The sequence below is a fragment of the Eretmochelys imbricata genome, chromosome 4 (genome assembly GCF_965152235.1).
Source record: "Eretmochelys imbricata isolate rEreImb1 chromosome 4, rEreImb1.hap1, whole genome shotgun sequence".
Classification (NCBI taxonomy): Eukaryota; Metazoa; Chordata; order Testudines; family Cheloniidae; genus Eretmochelys; species Eretmochelys imbricata.
Window position 1 is genome coordinate 11,294,281 of NC_135575.1, and position 21,607 is coordinate 11,315,887.

The 21,607-nt window shown below is 43.4% G+C and overlaps 1 protein-coding gene and 1 non-coding gene across 5 annotated transcripts in view; one reads left to right on the forward strand and one right to left on the reverse strand.

Moving 5' to 3' along the window:
- Positions 1-21,607, reverse strand: part of EPHA5 (EPH receptor A5) — a 304,714-nt gene that overhangs the window by 194,431 nt on the left and 88,676 nt on the right. The window lies entirely within an intron of this gene.
- On the forward strand, positions 6,336-6,408 carry TRNAK-UUU (transfer RNA lysine (anticodon UUU)). The gene has a single exon. It is a non-coding gene; the product is annotated as a tRNA-Lys (tRNA).

Consider the following 21,607-nt stretch of genomic DNA (forward strand, 5'->3'; position numbering starts at 1 on the left):
ATGTTGCCATGAGCATATATTTGACGCAGTACCAGCAAATTATCATATAATGAGCCAGAGGTGAGCCTTCTGTTACAAAGGAGATGAGAAACCCTTTTACTCCATTCATTTTGCAGGTATTGAGTGCATGACTCAAGGAGAAGAATGGAGATGGCCACATTAAGAAAAGGAAGATTAAGAAAGAAGCAAAGATTAAGCAGCAACCAGAATTCATTTTGCGGTCAGTGCATTATCCCATAAGAGACATGCCCTGCAGGTCTAGAGACACCAGGGACTCCCACTGGCTACTGGCCAAAACAAAAGGCCAATTAGAATCCATTTTGGAATGTCTTTTGTCTTTACAGTGGTACAGCTCTTTCATGTAGCCATGAGAGAGTCTTCTGTTCACCTAAAAAGAACAGTTACCTTGAATCCTCTTGGGGCTGGAAACTGGAGGGACTGCTCTCATCAAAGTAAAACACGAGTGGTGGGGGAGGGGGAATGAGCTTTGGGTAAGATGCACAGACAGCAAAACACCTTGAGACCTCAGTTTTGGACTGCTCTTCTGGGCATACTGTAACTGTGAGACACACACGTCTAGCACTGAAGAACAAGCAGACATGCCTATATCTGAAAACAAACTAGAACCTCCACATTTTCCATCTATATTCCAGCCTGGGGCTCCCAGTAATCTATTTACCATAGTGACATGGGGGGATTTTAGGGACAAGCCACCCTGATGTGAATTGATTGAATGATCAGTTCACATCAACAGATTATCTCTGGATAGATGATGCAACTGGTGGGCATTGTCAGGGATGGAAACATTGAATCTGAGCTTACAGAAAAGGAACTAATCAGCAGTTCAGTTGCAGTGAGGGCTGAAAAGTCCTGAGTATCTCCTGCAATCTGTGTAATGTGCCTTTGTGCTGATAGGAGGAAACTACATATTTGCATGAGGCATACAGAAAGAGAATTTGAATTTTCTCTCTGCCTCCTTCAGTGCTGGTGTACTGGGTGAGCAATTTGATGCGATTTCACCTGTCGCCATAGGAACTGAACTGTCTCTGGATAGGGAGAACATTTCTCTCACATCTATACCTCATCATCATTACATCATCATTAGAAAGTGTCATCTCTACATTTTAGTTCATGGTCTTTAGATCTTTAGAGGCAAGAAAGGCAAGAAAACCATTACCCACAACATCTCCAACATAAATTTCTCCCTGTAACAGCAAAATACCCAGCTTTGTAATTCCTTTTTTGTCAAGATGATGCTGGGTGCACTCTATTTGGTTGCAGTGGGAGTCTACACCCTTCACCTTGTCATCTTATCCTTGGTGAAACTAGGAGAGGCAACTCAGGAAAAGCCAAATGGAAATAAGGATCCGCTCAGCAGAGAGATACCCTCACTGCAAGAGGAAAGTGACCCCAAAAGTCAGTCAATTATGGGAAATGCTACATGTCAGACGAGGAACAAGGAAGAGGAACCATCAGCTGCTGATGGTGGTGGAACTGTTGTCTCTTTTGGGTCAGGGGCTACTTGGATCTCCTTCTATCAAAACACCAAGACTCAGCAATAACTACAGTTGGCTGAAAACTTTCCATCCATTTTTTTTTCCTAAATGAACGTTTTTGCTCTAAATGTTAATTTTGATTGAAAATTTCCAACCTGTGAAAACACCAAAAACATTATCAAAATACAGTGGGGTTTTGGTAAATTTCTACAAAAGAAATGTAATAAGTCTGTTTCTTTCATTCATTCTCTGACTTGCTGTAGTAACAACATACATGCTATGAGTGTTACTGATGATGCATGAACTTTTTCCATATCCTCACAACATTAACCTCCAAAAATCCTGTCCTATCATGCAGTGACCTTAGTGCAAAACCCAGTATAGATTAACTGAGGGCAGCTTCTTCTTTGGTTCTTTGTCAGAAGTCTGAAAGAGAAATGTCTGTGCCCAGGACACAGAACAAAGTCAAACAATAACGGTACAGCAATATAATGACATACTAAATTCAGACAGTGCCGGAATTGAAAGCTGTTGTTAACCTTTCTTTAACAAGCAATTATGAAGTTATACAAATGATCCTAGAATGCCTGAACACTAGACTGCAATACATCGAGCCAATAGTTACTCTTGTACAATCACACTGAAGTCAATGGACTAAATTCACCCCTATCATGCTTATTCCATGGGTGATTCTAGCCAAATGGTGATGAAAAAATGTGCAAAGGGGCAGAAGGTAGCCAGTATAGGCACTCGTCATACCCTTATTTCAAGACACCACGATCATGCAGAGTTTAACAAAAAAGATACCAGGAGAAACCCTTAAAAACCCTTAGAAACAATGTCAAGGAGCAATGGGATGCTTGAAGCTTGAAACTTAACAATCACCATCAAGGAAAAATGTAAAATAAGTAGGGTAAAATGCCACAGTACTGAAATCCGTCCTTCCCTAACATAGAGTATTAACCAGATGGTGCTGCTCTGTCATTTTGATGAGATGTATTTATTTATATCATCCACATACATATATTCTGACCCTCATCTCATCCCCTAGCAGTGAGAGGTCATTCAAGCATGTCATGTATTAAATATCAGATAGCTTCATTTTTATATATTTTTTCCAGACTGATCAAACCTTTTTTTATTCCCTGCCAGAGGTGCTCCATCAGTTTGAAAAATGTCCAGAAATACAAAATCAAATGTCTAATGTTCCTGGTAACCAGGAACTCTCTTACCCAGGGAAGGGACTCTCACAAAGTGGGTTCAGAACCAGGGCCGGATTTCCAGTTAGGCATGGTAGGGGCGCCTGCATTCTAGGAGCATCTTACTGCTCTAAAACTGTGTGCAACATGAAGGTCAGCTATAGGCAGGGGGGGCGCTGAAGAAGTTGTGCCTATGGGTGCATAAGGCGTAAATCCGGCCCTGTTCAGAACACAAGGTTAATTGCTGACTGGATAAAATCTCCAGGAGGGTACACACAATACCTTACTGAGCATGTCTGAAATTAAGCTAAGGTGTCAATACAGCACCTACAAAAAGAAAAGGAGGACTTGTGGCACCTTAGAGACTAACACATTTATTTGAGCATGAGCTTTCGTGAGCTACAGCTCACTTCATCGGTTTCATGTAGCTCATGAAAGCTTATGCTCAAATAAATGTGTTAGTCTCTAAGGTGCCACAAGTCCTCCTTTTCTTTTTGCGAATACAGACTAACACGGCTGCTACTCTGAAACCTGTCAAAGTTCAGAGGAACTCAATTTGTTCTTAAAAATAAACAGACTTTATTTGCAGTATGGATCAATTTCATTTCTATAGAGGAGTCAAATTTTATTATTAATGAGCTTCTTAATTAGTACTTGCCCTGTCTTTTTATGCTGTTGTATTGAATTCAAGTGCACGAGGCTTAATGAACAGATGCTGCTTCTCTAGGTGGTTTAGGAGCTAACGCCTCATTATTTGTGAATATTTTTTAAAGGGCTGTTGTTACTCATGTGTCCTGTGCTCATTGCATGATCACAGTTACACGAAGTCAACCCAGACAAAGAGACTATGACAAACGTCTTCTTTCCTGAAGTCTGTATCTCTGTCCATGAGGGTCATGCTAGGACCACATCAGTGCTGCAAGATAGGTGGGTCTCTCCTCTGGGCTTCAGAAGCTTTTCATTAATTTATCTGCAAATACAAATTTTGCAGGGTGAAGGGTTTTAATAGTGGATATGTCCCTGCAAAATCAGTACTATTAATACATTGTTGCTGCCTTTTTTTGATCCTGCAGAGAGTTACTCTAATATTGTGCCAACCTAGGGCAACATTTTCAAAAGCACCTAACTCACTTAGGAGTTTAAGTCCCTAAATCCTTGGGATTTAGGCCCTTAAACAACACTTATGAACTTTTGAAAATGTAAAACCAAGTCAAAGCTTAGTGATATTTTGCTTTGACAATCACAGCAGGCTGTAGTGTCAGAAGGATTTTTTTAAACAAACAAGCTTATTTAGATTGTAAGCTATTTGGGGCAGGGACTGTCTCTTTGTTCTGTGTTTGTACAGTCCCTAGCACAATGGGCCCCTGGCCCATGACTGGGGCTCATAGGTGCTAAGGTAATACAAATGAAATGATATTAATTATAATATTGCAGACTAATAACACAGAAACCTGCAATAAGAATGGCCCTTGGCAACTTTTCCCACATTGTAAACATATGGCCAAGTAAAGTACCCCCAGCAATTCGTACAATTTCATCCCTCCTTACTTATTTTTGCTCTTTTCTGGGGTGGCTGCTCAAGAAAAGGTTTCACAATCTAAAGCTCTAGAGTACTATTTTTAGAGCATGGAACTGGCGATTTCCGGACGGAAAGAGAACATCATTCAGCTGATCTAACTCTGTATACAGTGTATATCACATTGCTGCTGATGTGATTTCCCCAGCACCACCAATGCTGCACTCACAATTAAAACACAGCAAACATGTACAAAAGCCATGGTACAAAAGCCACATACTGGTCTTCAACTTCTCTTCACCTAGGGCTACACCTGCTCATTCCCTGCACTGTGAAAGAGACAGCAAGGCAGCCAAACAAAACACAGCACCTTACATTTACATTTCTTTTCCCAGACTGCGTTCCACAGAATACTACAGAACTCAGAAAGGTTCTAGAAAATGGAATTTGAGGAGCTGGTCATGGCATTAGAGATGGAACATCCCTCTCTCTTTTATCCCAAAAAGTTGCCAGAAAGGTTCATTTGACAGCCTGCATTTAATTCCAGTTAGCACATGTTAAAATTAGAACTAAGGACCAGTGCCTCAGCCAAAATCAGCTAAGCTCCACCGACTTCAGTGAAGCCACAAGAATTTACACCCGCTGAGGATCTGGCCCTAGTAACATTTTACTTGTGTAGAATATCTGTCATCCCCAAGACTCACTGAGCATTTTACAGAGCATACATTGTACACACTACTGACATGCAGACCTTCCCAGGGCAGAAGGCAGGGAGCAGCCAAAGTGAATACACAACAGCAGAGGGCAGGGGATTTTTTCCCCTAGGGCTCAGCAACCCAGTGCTTTCCTAAAATGCTCCACTGGATCCTGGATGTGATGCTCTGCAAAACAAAAGTGGCAAATTGACTTCAATGGGGGCAGCCCGAGGCCAGCGCTGAGAGCTTTTGAAAAATCTCCTCCTTCTCATCTACCCAGAACAAACAGGAAGGAGCTCATTCTGTAAAGCTGTCATTGGAAGGCTCCACACACAGAATCAAGTGCATGGATCCCAATCAACTTATGTCCGAATGATGAAGGTCTGAGTTAGCCCTGCTAGGGCTGGGACTCATGATGGCAAAGATTCTGGGCATTTCAAAACAAGATGTGTTGACCACCAGAGCATTATAAAATATGGACAAACAGCTAAACTCAACATATTCCCAAGTACACACAGCACGTTCCACCCTGGGAGAACAAGCGCTGTGAGACCCCTGAGCAGGGGTGTCATTTAAAGAGTTACACTGCTGATTCCATGGTGGGGCATCAAATCCATGCCAAGAACAGATACAATTACCACTGGGCATGAAGGAAGATGGATTTGGAGAACAGCTGCTCTGTGTTGCTTGCTCCTGTCTGAACGCAATGATGCCTCCACCAGAATGATCAGCTTCAGTGAACGCTCATCAAAGCAACATTGACTTCTGTCCCACCCGATCCTCTCCCCATGGAGGGTGCAGGTACACTGTGGTCAGGCAACGGCCCCACAGCTTGCGAGGGAACTGCCAGGAGGAGGGGTTCTGAAGAACACCCAGAGCCATGGCTCTCTGCAAGAGGCATCTTTTCCCATGGGGTTCAGCTGGCTCGTGGAATCTGTGTCCTCTTCACCCTCGGGAAACTCACTGAACCCCCTTCTGAACTTCAGTTTCACCCTCCCCAGGGGTTTTTCAAAGGACGGACACAAGATATTCAAATGCAGGGAAAAGTCTCCTCCTTGTCATTGGCCTGCTCCTCTTGTAGGAATGCCACAGTCCATTGGTGAGGATGTCAAAATCATGTCCTGATTGATTCTCATGGCCCATTCAATGCACAACGACATCAACTAAGTAAATCAGGTAGTTTGAAGAAGCTAGACAGAAAAACACAGCTGTGCCACCTAATACACTATCTAGACATGAGAAAAATGTTTGCAGTAGCTGACAATGGACATGGCTAGAAACACCCATGCTAAACCTTATGACTCTGATACTAAGCCCACTGAACTAGTGATAGTCTTTCGGTTGACAACAGCAGACTTTGGACTAGGTCTTAGAAACTTCTTGTAGAAGCTTCATTACAAATACCAGAGCTCATGGTGAATGGAAGAGTGCCCGGATAGCTCAGTCAGCAGAGCATCAGACTTTTAATCTGAGGGTCCAGGGTTCAAGTCCCTGTTCAGGTGTAGAAGCTTTTAGGGGGGGAGGGATAGTTCAGTGGTTTGAGCATTGGCCTGCTAAACCCAGGGTTGTGAGTTCAATCCTTGAGGGGGCCATTTAGGGATCTGGGGCAAAAATTGGGGATTGGTCCTGCTTTGAGCAGGGGGTTGGACTAGATGACCTCCTGAGGTCCCTTCCAACCCTGATATTCTATGATTCTATATGCAGCAAACCTTTCCAAACCCCTTGTGATGGAAGACAAAATCCAAAAGCAGCCCACGGGCCTTTGCAGACAGATTCTGAAATCATAGATTCATAGATATTTAGGTCAGAAGGGACCATTATGATCATCTAGTCTGACCTCCTGCACAACGCAGGCCACAGAATTTCACCCACCACTCCTACAAAAAAAACCTCACACCTATATCTGTGCTATTGAAGTCCTCAAATTGTAGTTTAAAGACCTCAAGGAGCAGAGAATCCTCCAGCAAGTGACCCGTGCCCCATGCTACAGAGGAAGGCGAAAAACCTCCAGGGCCTCTTCCAATCTGCCCTGGAGGAAAATTCCTTCCCGACCCCAAATATGGCGATCAGCTAAACCCTGAGCATATGGGCAAGATTCATCAGCCAGATACTACAGAAAATTCTTTCCCAGGTAACTTGGATCTTACCCCATCTAAAACCCATCACAGGCCATTGGGCCTATTTACCATGAATATTTAATTACCAAAACCATGTTATCCCATCATACCATCTCCTCCATAAACTTATCGAGTTTAATCTTAAAGCAAGATAGATCTTTTGCCCCCACTACTTCCCTCGGAAGGCTATTCCAAAACTTCACTCCTCTGATGGTTAGAAACCTTCGTCTAATTTCTAATCTAAATTTCCTAGTGGCCAGTTTATATCCATTTGTTCTTGTGTCCACATTGGTACTGAGTTTAAATAATTCCTCTCCCTCTCTGGTATTTATCCCTCTGATATATTTATAGAGAGCAATCATATCTCCCCTCAGCCTTCTTTTAGTTAGGCTAAACAAGCCAAGCTCCCTGAGTCTCCTTTCATAAGACAAGTTTTCCATTCCTCGGATCATCCTAGTAGCCCTTCTCTGTACCTGTTCCAGTTTGAATTCATCCTTCTTAAACATGGGAGACCAGAACTGCACACAGTACTCCAGGTGAGGTCTCACCAGTGCCTTATATAACGGTACTAAAACCTCCTTATCCCTACTGGAAATACCTCTCCTGATGCATCCCAAGACGACATTAGCTTTTTTCACAGCCATATCACATTGGCAGCTCATAGTCATCCTATGATCAACCAATACTCCAAGGTCCTTTTCCTCCTCCGTTACTTCTAGTTGATGCGTCCCTAGCTTATAACTAAAATTCTTGTTATTAATCCCTAAATGCATGACCTTACACTTCTCACTATTAAATTTCATCCTATTCCTATTACTCCAGTTTACAAGGTCATCCAGATCCTCCTGTAGGGTATCCCTGTCCTTCTCTAAATTAGCAATACCTCCCAGCTTTGTATCATCTGCAAACTTTATTAGCACACTCCCACTTTTTGTGCCCAGGTCAGTAATAAAAAGATTAAATAAGATTGGTCCCAAAACCGATCCCTGAGGAACTCCACTGGTAACCTCCCTCCAACTTGACAGTTCACCTTTCAGTAGGACCCGTTGTAGTCTCCCCTTTAACCAATTCCCTATCCACCTTTCAATATTCCTATTGATGCCCATCTTATCCAATTTAACTAATAATTCCCCATGTGGCACCGTATCAAACGCCTTACTAAAATCTAAGTAAATTAGATCCACTGCGTTTCCTTTATCTAAAAAATCTGTTACTTTCTCAAAGAAGGAGATCAGGTTGGTTTGGCACGATCTACCTTTTGTAAAACCATGTTGTATTTTGTCCCATTTACCATTGACTTCAATGTCCTTAACTACCTTCTCCTTCAAAATTTTTTCCAAGACCTTGCATACTCCTGATATTGCCATAGACTTTAAGATCAGAAAGGACCATCATGATCATCTAGTCTGACCTCCTGCACATTGCAGGCCATAGAACCTCAGCCACGCACTCCTGTAATAGACGCCCAACCTCTGGCTGAGTTACTGAAGTCCTCAAAACATGAGTTAAAGACCCCAAGTTACAGAGAATCCACCATTTACACTATTTAAACCTGGAAGTGACCCATGCTGCAAAGGAAGGCAAAAAATGTTGTCTAGAGGTCTTCAGAAGTGGCCAGTGTTGTTCCTCCAGGGCAGTATGCATAGTACTTTGGCTTTGGCTTTGACTTGACTCTTCCCAGATTTCCGCAGACCTTGGACCTGTTTTGTGGGATGGGGGGGCACATCTGCTCTGGGGGACAGCTGTTTTCAAATTTTAAGTCAGGGCGTTTACACAGATCCCCTTCACAATTGTATGAGTACCATTCACAACTGGAACAGAAGGATGCAGCTGCTACAACAATGGACATCACCTGCCCTCCTGCTCCAGACTCAACTCAGGCTTTGTGGTGGATGCTCTGGCGTGTGTTGCAATATGTTGGGAGATCTATTTTGATTTCCCTTGAGACAGGAGAGCATGTGACTCTGTGAGAGTACGCCAGTTTTCATTCTTCTGTTAAAATAAACAGTAAGGAAGGTGACACAGTACATTTCTCTTTCTCCAAATGTGACACATGGACATTGCATGTGATTATTTCTATGCAAGGAATTTGTGCAATTGTGATTTATTGCTTTGCTGGCAACTCAGCATTTTGTCCTCTAAAGTTATTACATTCAGATCTTCACATTTAAAAGGCAAGACTCTGAGCCATTAGGAGAAAAGATGCGATGGCAGAAATGCATTAAAAATCCATAAATAGAAATCTCAACAAAAAAATTATACTAACTCTTGAGAGTTCCCTAGCTGAGCTTGGTACACAGTACCCTCCTTTAAACCAGAGGTTAGAAACAAATGTTCAAATACAGTTAGGGCTCATCAGTACCTGTGACCTGCAGTACTAATTTACCAAGATACACAGCAATACAAATTGACCCAGGACAAGATTTTCAAAAATAGGTACGTAAAGTTAGGCTCTTAAGTCCATATTTAGGCACTTAAATGATCTGATTTTCAAAAACTGCTGGAAAAATGCAGCCACTACCCTTGACTTCAGTGGGTCTTGGATCAGACCTATGGTGCCTTATGCCCAAAGGTTTCATATGTGCATAGGCTGTAAGGAATATAGCACTGGGCAGGACCTCCTGGATCATGGACTCCAGTACCCTGCTATCGCAGGCAGCCCCATCATATAATCCCACACAGAAACAAAATCCGTCTTAAAGCTAGTGAGGTTGTTTGTCCCCAGTACTCCTATTGGGAGGTTGTTTCAAATCCTCCCTCCTCCTAATTGCCAGCCTAAATTTATTCATGGCCAGTTTATCTCCATTTGTTCTTGTGCCAAGATTGCTTTTCAAGCTTCAATAGCTCTTCTCCCTCCTAAAGCCAGTAGAGGTTCTCATGATCATCTAGTCTGAACTCCAACAGAATGCAGGCCACAGAATTGTATCCAGTGAGCCCTGCCTCTGGCCCATTAACCAACTACAACAGCAGCAGTATGAAACGAAATGTGTTCTCCTGGGGCATCAGTTGAGATGCACAGGGACATGTCATCTGAAGTCAAAATATGTCCATTGCAGTTTGAGGCAGCAGTACTCAAACCTGTCTCTCCAGAACTTGCAGGAGTTCTGCAATGCTGCTTCAGTCATGATGGAGGCCTGTATGCCAGTCTTCAATGGGGCCATGCAGGGACAGGGGCTGACTGGGTGCCTCAGGTGTTCTGCAGGCTCAGGGCCTCTGAGCAGATGACCCAGGCATCATGTGGCAACTGCATGGCTTCGGGATGGGCCCGGCGTATTTTCTGTGGGATGGAGCAAACTCCAGCCCATTGATGAAACAATGTGGGAGGAAGGGGATCTGCGTAAGGATGTGGGAGGAAGGGGATCTGCGTAAGGAGATTGCCTCCTACCAAAAGCCCCTGTGCTGGGCTTTAACACACGAGGAGATGACCTGGCCCTTTGGGATGGGGAGGTTATTGAACAAGTTATTTGATTAATCTTTGTGGGGCGGTTCAACTGGCTCCATATGTGGTCGGATATGAGACATCAATTTATTTGACAAAAGATAATAATATTCATTGAATAAATGAAATAGAATTTTTAAAAAAAATCTTACACCAGCTCTAGCGCAAAGCAGCCGAGAGAAATTACACACTCATCTCCGGCTTGTTTTCCAATACTGTCCTTAATACTGCTTTTGTCATGTGATCAAGTGCTTTAAGCCGCCCTTCCTGCAGAGCCTTATGCACACGCTTAACTATATGCACTTCAGTGGGACTATTTGCCATGTGTAATGTTAAACACAGGCATAAGCCTTTGCAGGATCAGAGCCTGTATGGTGCAGGGATGTTGAGTGGAAGGGGAAAGCAGCTTTTGAGAGAAATCCTCCCCCTTAAGGAGTAGCCCACAACATGACAAGGCTGGAAAATCACTGATAGTCAGGACCAGTACGTGGACAGTCTGACCTAGTGGTCAGCGCAGGGGCGCTCAGCCCTAGTGGTCAGAGCCAGAGTCCAAGACAGCAAAAGCCAGAATCAGAGTCCAGGAACGAAGCCTCGGTAAGACCCAGAATCAGAAACCAGGAATCAGCAAGAGTCAAGTCTGCTACAGCAGGAAGTCTTCCAGTTGCTCAGACAACTTCCTGTGCCTCCTTCTGGCTTAAACAGTCTGGTGTGGCCACGCACTGGGGCTGGTCATCATCCTTCCAATCAAGATCCTCGTGGATGGTACCTCCGGTAGGGGCCAGAGTTCTGCTACCCCCTCTCTTCTAGGAGTTCTGGGTGAGCTGCCCAGTGATGGCCAGGTTGTGGGGGCTGTTTGGGAACCTGCGGGCCCTTACACTGATCTATAAAAACATTTTTAATCACCATAGTATCTCTTCATCTGGTACAGGACTCTCAAGTATTTTCCTAGTTTTTCCTCATTATGAAGTGCACTGTATCATTACTAAACCACAGTCAGTCACTTATTTCTCCCCCTCTTTTAGAGCTGTACAAAAAGCCAGCATCACATCAACAACGCCCATCCACCAGGTCCAATGTTAGGATGTGTTTTGCTAACATGTGCTAACATATGCTAAACTGATCAAAACAAAACCTAGGGAGAGTCTTGCAGGGCAGCAGTGGCTTGTTTTTTATTCCCACCAAAAAGAGCTCTATCTTTAATGAAGCTGTTCAGCTTTATGTTTGAACAGCGAAAGCAGACGCCGGCTTCATCAGTGGTTAAGAGTTACAGAGCCCGAGAATGTTTTCTCGTCGAGCATCAGTTCCAGCTCTTTGAACCAACTGCCGCAGATTTCAGCAGCTTGCCCACACTACAATTTTCACACTTAGCAACTGTAAAATGGTTAAAGCGGTATCTTTCCACACGGCTGCGCCGTTATTAGTGCTTAGTTTGGCATGCCACCTTAGTTACGGGCTCTAAATGCCACTTTCGGCACTTCCCAGGGTAACCTTGGCCATGAAATTGGAAAATCAGATCATTTTCTGGTCTGTTTTCTTCTTTTCCTCTGGAAGAGATTAGATTTTGCTACGCTTGACTGACAAACCTCATTTGGGATTCAAGAGGCGGCCGAAGCCCTGACCTCCTTAAGAAGTGGGAGGCAAGACGTCTAAGGCAATGACGAGTAAGAAAGAACTAATTTCAACACATCACACAAATGACAATTAGTTATTAATTTGCACGGAGAGACAAAAATAGATGTAAATGGTTAGTGTGTCTCTCAGTGTCAGCTCAGGACATTAGTTTTGTTTCTTTAAAACAATGCTAAAATGGAAGAGCTTTTCTCCCTGTGTATTGTTGGCTATTTTCTATTGCACTTAGCAAAAGATAAAAGTACTGCAGTGGTTTTTTGCATTTTTAACTAAGCCCAGAAAAGAGACATCTAAGTAATACTTTAAAGAGCAATTATTTTTATGCTTGTTTAAATGACTGTTTCACTTTTAACTTGTGATAATCTGTATACAGTTCATTATGTTCCAAGAATGTCAGGGCAGTATGCACTGCTGAAATCATTTGTTAAAAAACAGAAAAGTTTCCAAACTGTATATTATTTATAACACCCGATGGGCAAACCTCAAAAGAGTGAATTTCCAATGTCTATCCAGACTACTGTATAAAGTTATTAATTATTATTGAATCATAAAAATGTAAAATTGGAGGGGACCTTAAGAGGCCATCTACTCCAGCCCCCTGCACTGAGATAAGACTAAGTAAACCTAGACCAGCCCTGACAGGTGTTTGTCCAATCTGCTTTTAAATGTTATGATTAATACTCTGCAATCATAATAAGCCAGATTCTCAGATGGCATAAAGCAACAATTGACTCAGCGACAATGAATTACTTCTGCTGAGGATATGGGCCCATTGATTGAGCTACACTGATTCACGATACCACAGAACCTGGACCATTGATTTCATGAGATCTATGCTGGCTATTATGCTGGTAGCATTTATTCAGGAATTACATAGACATCAAAATAGCAGGTAATCAACAGTGCCCAACACTAAGATTTTTTAAATAATGCTTCTGGTGATTGTTATATCTAATGCTGACTGCACCAAAACAAAACGAGACCATCTCAACCATCTGAAAATATTGTAAACTGGGAGGCCAAAGTAGGCCAAGAGAGTCCAAAAGTAAGCTACAGAGCTTCAATTCTTCTCCCTACCCATGTGCCTAGAGCCAAATCTCTGGATGCAAAGGCCCCAGTCAAGACAAAAGTACATCCACTCTCTGCGACACAGGTGCCCTGTTTTATCGGTACCTCTTGGGGGGGTTGTTCATATATTTGACCTTCATTGTGCCCCAGGCAAGGCTTACTGTAAATGACTGTTCATTGTGCAATATCAGGGTGAAGGACTTACCTAGAAACAGATGAGTATGAGCAAAGGCTGAGAACAGCCCATGCATGTAGGTAGTAAGTGAAGGATGGGGAAGGCAGGATCTCCAGCTGGAAATATCCACACACTCTCTTTCTCGAATGCCCGACATATTTTTGAAGAAAATGTTATGGCATCACTTGTGCAATTGTGTCCGGGATCAGCTCTCCAGACAAAGCCCAAGAGGTTGCTTTAAGAGCTGTTTAAGAACTGGATTTACCGAGCTGGAATCAGAGAAAATGGTGTGCCTTCCTTGTTTTTATTCTGAAAGAGGGGAGGGAATAGGGATGATGGGAGAAGAGAGGGAAGAGGGAGTGCTTGGCTGAGGATTGAAGGGTGTGCAAAGGGCACTCTTCTCTCACTCTATCCAGCTGCATTCCAAAGCCCTTCTGTAACGCACCTCTCCGGCACCCCACCAAAATTGTCCACTGCCACCACCTCCCACTGGGCAGGAGGCACAGATCTTCACTTTGACTATCTGGATGCCCTATGCTGCACGTGTTTGTCCCTGCCTGCTCTGTGGTTTGGAAATAGTGGGTCATATGGAAATGGAAGAAAAGAAGACACTGGTAGTAGAAAATAATATACTGAGAACGGCAGGCAAGTGGAAGGTAGAAATTAGGACATTATTAAGGGGAATGTGAACTTGGCACTCTCAGTATTAGCCTGGAGAGTGCATGTTTGAGGTGGGCTGGACATGGGATAAGAAAGGGAGAACGACCAGCAAAGAAAGAGGTCAGGGAGGAAGAGGACAGCCAGAAAGGATGTGGAAGACCAAGGATATGATGGGAAGACTCTGTCAGGAGAAGTTTGAAGAGAAAAGGACTAGAACTCCAAGACCTATGAATCTGTGCTATGGAATGGCAAAGAACCATGGGCACCTCTGACCCCATATAAATGGGAAAAGGAGTCAAGAGGTGAAGTGCATCTGATTGCCCAAGGCATCCTACTAACTTTTCAGTGACTAGCAATTATCCCCAGGCATGTAACAGGTAGTGTAATTGGAGTGCACTGGAAATTGACAGTAATCGATTTTTTAGCATGCACTTTTATATTTCAACTAGGAGCACCAAGCTAATGAAATAAACTAGTAAAGTACTAAAATGGATTACAGCATGTCAAACAGTGCGGAGACAGGAGCCTGTGAAAAACACCCCTCTGGATGTCAGTCAGATCCTCCACTGGTACTACACTGTGCATAGATCACTCAACTTAAGGACTTCAAGAGCTTCAGTAAAGTGTGTACATTAGAATCATAGAATCATAGAATCATAGAATATCAGGGTTGGAAGGGACCCCTGAAGGTCATCTAGTCCAACCCCCTGCTCGAAGCAGGACCAATTCCCAGTTAAATCATCCCAGCCAGGGCTTTGTCAAGCCTGACCTTAAAAACTTCCAAGGAAGGAGATTCCACCACCTCCCTAGGCAACGCATTCCAGTGTTTCACCACCCTCTTAGTGAAAAAGTTTTTCCTAATATCCAATCTAAACCTCCCCCACTGCAACTTGAGACCATTACTCCTCGTTCTGTCATCTGCTACCATTGAGAACAGTCTAGAGCCATCCTCTTTGGAACCCCCTTTCAGGTAGTTGAAAGCAGCTATCAAATCCCCCCTCATTCTTCTCTTCTGCAGGCTAAACAATCCCAGCTCCCTCAGCCTCTCCTCATAAGTCATGTGTTCTAGACCCCTAATCATTTTTGTTGCCCTTCGCTGGACTCTCTCCAATTTATCCACATCCTTCTTGTAGTGTGGGGCCCAAAACTGGACACAGTACTCCAGATGAGGCCTCACCAATGTCGAATAGAGGGGAACGATCACGTCCCTCGATCTGCTCGCTATGCCCCTACTTATACATCCCAAAATGCCATTGGCCTTCTTGGCAACAAGGGCACACTGCTGACTCATATCCAGCTTCTCGTCCACTGTCACCCCTAGGTCCTTTTCCGCAGAACTGCTGCCTAGCCATTCGGTCCCTAGTCTGTAGCTGTGCATTGGATTCTTCCGTCCTAAGTGCAGGACCCTGCACTTATCCTTATTGAACCTCATCAGATTTCTTTTGGCCCAATCCTCCAATTTGTCTAGGTCCTTCTGTATCCTATCCCTCCCCTCCAGCGTATCTACTACTCCTCCCAGTTTAGTATCGTCCGCAAATTTGCTGAGAGTGCAATCCACACCATCCTCCAGATCATTTATGAAGATATTGAACAAAACCGGCCCCAGGACCGACCCCTGGGGCACTCCACTTGACACCGGCTGCCAACTAGACATGGAGCCATTGATCACTACCCGTTGAGCCCGACAATCTAGCCAGCTTTCTACCCACCTTATAGTGCATTCATCCAGCCCATACTTCCTTAACTTGCTGACAAGAATACTGTGGGAGACCGTGTCAAAAGCTTTGCTAAAGTCAAGAAACAATACATCCACTGCTTTCCCTTCATCCACAGAACCACAGCTGTTTAAATTAAACCAACCAAGTTCAGGAGAGAAAAACACATTGGTAAAAAGAAGAGCATGAGCAACACAGAATATGACATACCTCAGAGATTTTAAAAAGCTTGCTGCCCAACAAAGAAATTTCCTACTGGCTCTGTGCCCATTAGCAACCTGCTAACGGGCAGGGTCAACAGACCTTCCCATAATTAGCCATATTTTCCAGAACTGTTTTCACTCAAGACTTGACATACAAGCTGTTGGCCCAGAGCTGATTTCCCCCCTTCTGCAACAATATCTTAATGTAATTTAGCCAATTTTAAGGTGTCAGCAGCCAAAAAAGCATTACTTTGAACAGTTGCGCCTAAGAGACAGAATAATTTTAAAAGCGGAAATCCTGCAGGAGTTTAATCATAATACCTTGTCACATTCAAGTAAGAAGAAGAAGAAGAAACACACAAGTTGTTTAATTCTGAGCTCAGCAGGAGTGAAAAATCAAAAGCTTTAAGAGTCTGATCCAGCATCAGCTTGATGTCAGTGGAAAGGCTCCCATTGACTTCAGTGGGCTTTGGATCACACCCTAAGAACTCTTGAAGGGTGTGTATTACTGTCATCTGATAAAGTCACCATCTTTCACGGACAACCTATTGTGTCTAGAGCAGCCAGAGATTCTCCTCAAAGGGGCGGATCATATCTCCTCAAGACAAAACCCCCTGGATGGGAGTGGAGTGACCAGGAAATTCCACGAAGTTCACCTCACACAAGGCCTTCCCACTTATCCAGTACGATTCTGCTCTAACTCCACTGACTTCTGTGGATCACTGCTGACATACACAGCCATGGAAGAGAGATCAGAGCTTAGTCCACAGCATCTTCCCTCAGGCACTGGGGAGGCCAGAAAGGGATGTGGACCTCTGAATAGGTTGATTCAGTGGATCTACTGGGAATGCCGCTCCTAACCTCTTGGTTCGCAGAGGTCCCATGTGCCCCTTTTACACTGTTCTGCAATCCCCACACCCAAGCACCAGAACCATAAGGACATGTGATTTAACTGGCTCCTTTGCCCACTCCTGCAAAACCTTCCTCTCCACAGTGGGGCGCAGGGTCAGGCGTTAATCTGAGTCCTTGAGGAAGGATTATCCCCCCACTTTGACATCCTCAAAGGAGCATGGCAAGGAAAAAGGCAGCTGCTCCATGCCCACACCCCCCACCATCCCTGCATGCCTCCTCCCATCCACACAGGGTCAAGCGACATGGCTACTAATGTGCTAATCAGAAGTGAACAAGTTAGTGCTGACTCTGCTGTATCGCTGCCATAAGGGATTGCTAACAAACACCTTTCCTTCTTGAAACCACCAGACCCGCCTCTGTACATTCCTTGTTCCTGCCCGCACCACCCCATGACACTAGCCAAGGAATTCATTCAGACTCCCACAGTCATACAGTACTGTCCATCCAAATGAAAAGTACCTTATGCAAACCAAGACAAAAGATTACTGCAAAAACACCGATTCCCAGATTGATGTTGACGATGGCTCGGCTGTGTGCTGCTCTGAAGATTATTAACAACGCCATTCACTGGGTTGTAGATCAAGTGCTGTAAAGGCCTTTGGAGAAAGAGAATTCCTTGCTCTTCTACCCAGCAGCCTGCGCTATAGAGGGGTGGAAAGGCTATCCATTCCCTTCCCATGCTGAGCAACTTGAAAGTTAACAGTGCCTACAGCTTCACCATGTTTTCTACAACAAGATGCGAAGTAAGTAGAGTCAATGTATCCCCGGTCACAGCCTCAGATGGTCACCCACCCCTCCACCTCCACAAAACCACTCCTGATTTCAGGACAAAAGTCCCAAATACCCCATCTTAGTATTCAGATCCTTTTTTATTTTTCTGCACTGTATCTTGATTAAGACAAGTTTCATGGAAACATTGAATGGTCCCAGTATTTCAGACTCATGGCACAGAGAGTTGGCTTCTAGTTAACACAAAATACAAATGTACAAACAACCCTCTGGAAACCCATCTCTTCGCAGCAGAGGGTTGATTCAGTGGGTGTTTGTGAAGATCTTCACTTTGACATTTCACTGGTTTTTTTCATCAGTGTCACTAGAGCACGTAGGGCCCTGCTCCGGGACCAGGACCCCATTATGCTATGGGCTGTGTAAACAAAGAACTAAAAGACGGTCCCCTGCTCTCTCTCTCCTGGCCTGATTGTGAATTGCTATATCCTAAGGGATGGGTTCTGGCTCTTGCATTGGACAGGATGCTGAAGGACACACACAATAGCTGCTCTGCTCTCTTTGCATCAGGTGCAGAGTGTGCTTCCCTGTGCTTAGCTAGCGCTTTTGCCCAGTGCTAAGGGATAAAAGCCATCGTCCTTCTCCATCCCCTTTTGGATGGCTAATACGAGCAGTGGCATTCACAGGACACAGTGCCTACCAACTCCCAATGGGAATGTGCCTAGATTCTGCCTTGAGGGCAGAGTGAAGGGCGATTCCCTGTGACCCTCTACAAACCCACCCAAAATTGGACACAATCTGGCCATGAGACAGCAACAATACTGTAGCAAAAATTAAATTTTAACTTTGCTCTTCAGGAAATGGGCATGTTGTGCTCAGATTAGAAAAAAAAATCCAATGTGGAACTCAAACTGTGACACAACATGGCTTTCCACTATTAGATCACGCAATGCCTGCACGCCTTTAAAGACCAAACAACAACTGATGCTGTGTTATTCAACTCTGTAGAGCCCATATCCCAGTTAGGAGATTATTGATGAGTAAGGGATGAGATACAGCAGTTTGTGCAGTTGTTGAGAGATAACCTCGCTCCTTGGATTTGTGTTGAGATAGGAGGCCAAAGGCCAAATTCGTCAAGCACTTGACTCAACAATCACAAGACCTGCCATGTGTTACTGCACTTACAAAACAGGATAATTTACTTTTACAGTGGTGATAAATGTGGATAAAGCTAATTCCTAGCGGTGCAGATGTTGTCGCAGGACGATATGAGCTGAAACCTCCATCAGCCAATCAGAAAGCTTCCCCAGCCTTGTCCATTTCCTACATTTATATTAAGAATGATTTTAAAAAAAATCTTTCCCTTCCCCACCATGTAATTTAATATTAATAGCTTGACATTTCCTTTTTCATGTTAAAAAGTTCTCTATCGTAAGACATATATTTGATCACGATTTGCTCTGCGTATGCTATATTTTCATTATGAACAAAAATAATAAAAAAAAGAGTAAGGTAATAAAATAAAATGAAATTGTATAAAGTCTATCCGAGGCATTACAGCTGGAAGGAAATGAGAAAGATCCATAGGACTGCATTTTTATTCAACAGGATATTAATTCACAAGTCTTCGAGCTTTATAGTACAGAATCTTTTTAATCACTTGACGTGATACGCAGGACTGGTAGGAGAAAACCGGCAAGTGAAAAGTCTTGTACATAAGACACTCAGATGCTGCAGTCAGAGAGGCCATATAAGCAGGTAGGCAGATACAGAAAAGCCTGACTTACACTAATGCCCCTCTGCCATGTACATTCACCAAACCGGACAGTCTCTATGCAAAAGAATAAGTGGACACAAATCAGACGTCAAAAATTATAACATTCAAAAACCAGTCGGAGAACACTTCAAGCTCCCTGGACACTCAATTACAGACCTAAAAGTCACAATCCTTCAACAAAAAAACTTCAAAAACAGATTCCAATGAGAAACTGCAGAACTGGAATTAATTTGCAAACTGGACACCATTAAATTAGGCTTGAATAAAGACTGGGAGCGGATGGGTCATTACACAAACTAAAAACTATTTCCCCATGCTAATTTTTATCCTACTGTTACTCACACCTTCTTGTCAACTGTTTGAAATGGGACATCCTGATTATCACTACAAAAGTTTTTTTTTCTCCTGCTGATAATAGCCCCACATTAACTGATGAGTCTCATTAGAGTTGGTATGGCAACCCCCATTTTTTCATGTTCTCTGTGTATATATATATATATATCTTCCTAGTGTGTTTTCCACTGCATATATCCAATGAAGTGGGGTTTAGCCCACGAAAGCTTTTGCCCTAATACATTTGTTAGTCTCTAAGGTGCCACAAGTACTCCTCGTTCTTTTTGCCGATACAGACTAACACGGCTGCTACTCTGAAACTAAAGGTTCTATTCATTCTGCTCACACCACGTCGCACCCCCCACAAAGATACAGAAGCTGGTTTCTGAGGTCTCCCTGAATTGATAATAATAATTGTTAGGTGCTGGTGTGATCACAACTGTACACAACACAGAAGGGAAAAGCAAAGTAGTCTCTGTCCCGGAGACCTTCTAAAGTTAAGGGGGAGATTTTCTAAAGTGTCCGTGTAATCTCAATGGCACTTGTGCTCCTAAATCCTGGAGATGCTTTCGAAAAAATCTCCTCCAAGACAAATACATTGTTAATCCTTCACTAGCGCATTGGCGCAGGCTCTAGCATGGTGGTGTCATTTGGTAGTGGTGGGTTGTTGTTGGGGTTTTCTGCTGCTGTTGGTTGGCTTGTTAGCCTAAACCTTGAGGGCTGTGTTCTGATGTTCTGTTCTCAATGTACTCTTGCTTAATGCATAGGATAATGGATCGATGGCCCTATTGACTATAAAAGTTTGTGACATCCTTATAGCTACTCAGTCCATGTGGCAAAGTCCTGGTGCTCAAGATTCTGAGATATATCCCCTCTGATGACCATGGTGTCTATGTATATGTCACCACCATTTGTTACAGATACAGAATCCTTCCCTCACCCCCCCCCCCACTATTTTTTGTGCCTCACAAGGACAGGTCACACTGTCATGAGTAATATTAGAATACAAAGCACTATTGTCCCCAAAAGGATCTAAGGATTTTGTAAAAGTACAAAATGAAGTTTATTCCTCTGTCCCATGTATTCCATAAATCCGCTGGTCTAGCTTATATGACAGACATTGAGCTGCGAAGACCAGAAGATATCTTTTACCATGCCAGATTGTTTCATTTTATTTTATTTTTTTATTACAGCAATCCAAAAATGGTAAAAATAAAGACATGCTTGATGTTAGTGAGTTACAAGCTTGTTGAAAAGGCTAGACAGCTGTTTTCAGAAAAGTCCCCTTATGTGTCAAAATTACCAGAGTAAAAAGTTGAGGTAGTATATTTCTTAGCCGTAGCTGACCTGATGTTAAAGATCATATTACGCCTACCCATAGGTGCAACTAACTATCACAATCCACATTTTTATTTAGTCTCGCACCAGTATTTCTTCTGCTTTAGGCATTGAAAAATTCCCAGATAAAATATAATACTAAGCTGGAGTTAAGGTTCAGAGTAAAAAACAGTAATGATGGGTAAGAAACTTTGGGGGCCAGATCCACCAGTAGATTCTGTCTGCTTGTGCTACACGGGAGCAGTGCAAAGCATTCAGACCATAATGGCCAATCAAATGCTTGGGATATAATTTTCATTAATGCCTAGGTGACTCAGGATCCCGTTAGGAAAAGTGACTCAGAAACTCAGTGCTCAGATCCTCAAAGGTGCCAACTCCCCCGGAAATCAATGATCTGCTCCACAGAAGTGCGACTGCTGAGATGGATGAGTGGTGTCAGCACAAGAGACCATGCAAGGAAAGTGTATGTTAGAGACATGCTCCAAGTAAAACCCATGAACAGAAAAATGAGTGAGTGCAGGCTCAGAGATTTGGTCATGTAAAGCACAATCCTGACAGCTATGAGTCCACTGGCTCATAGCTGAAGGGAAAAGACAGAGAGGCCAACAC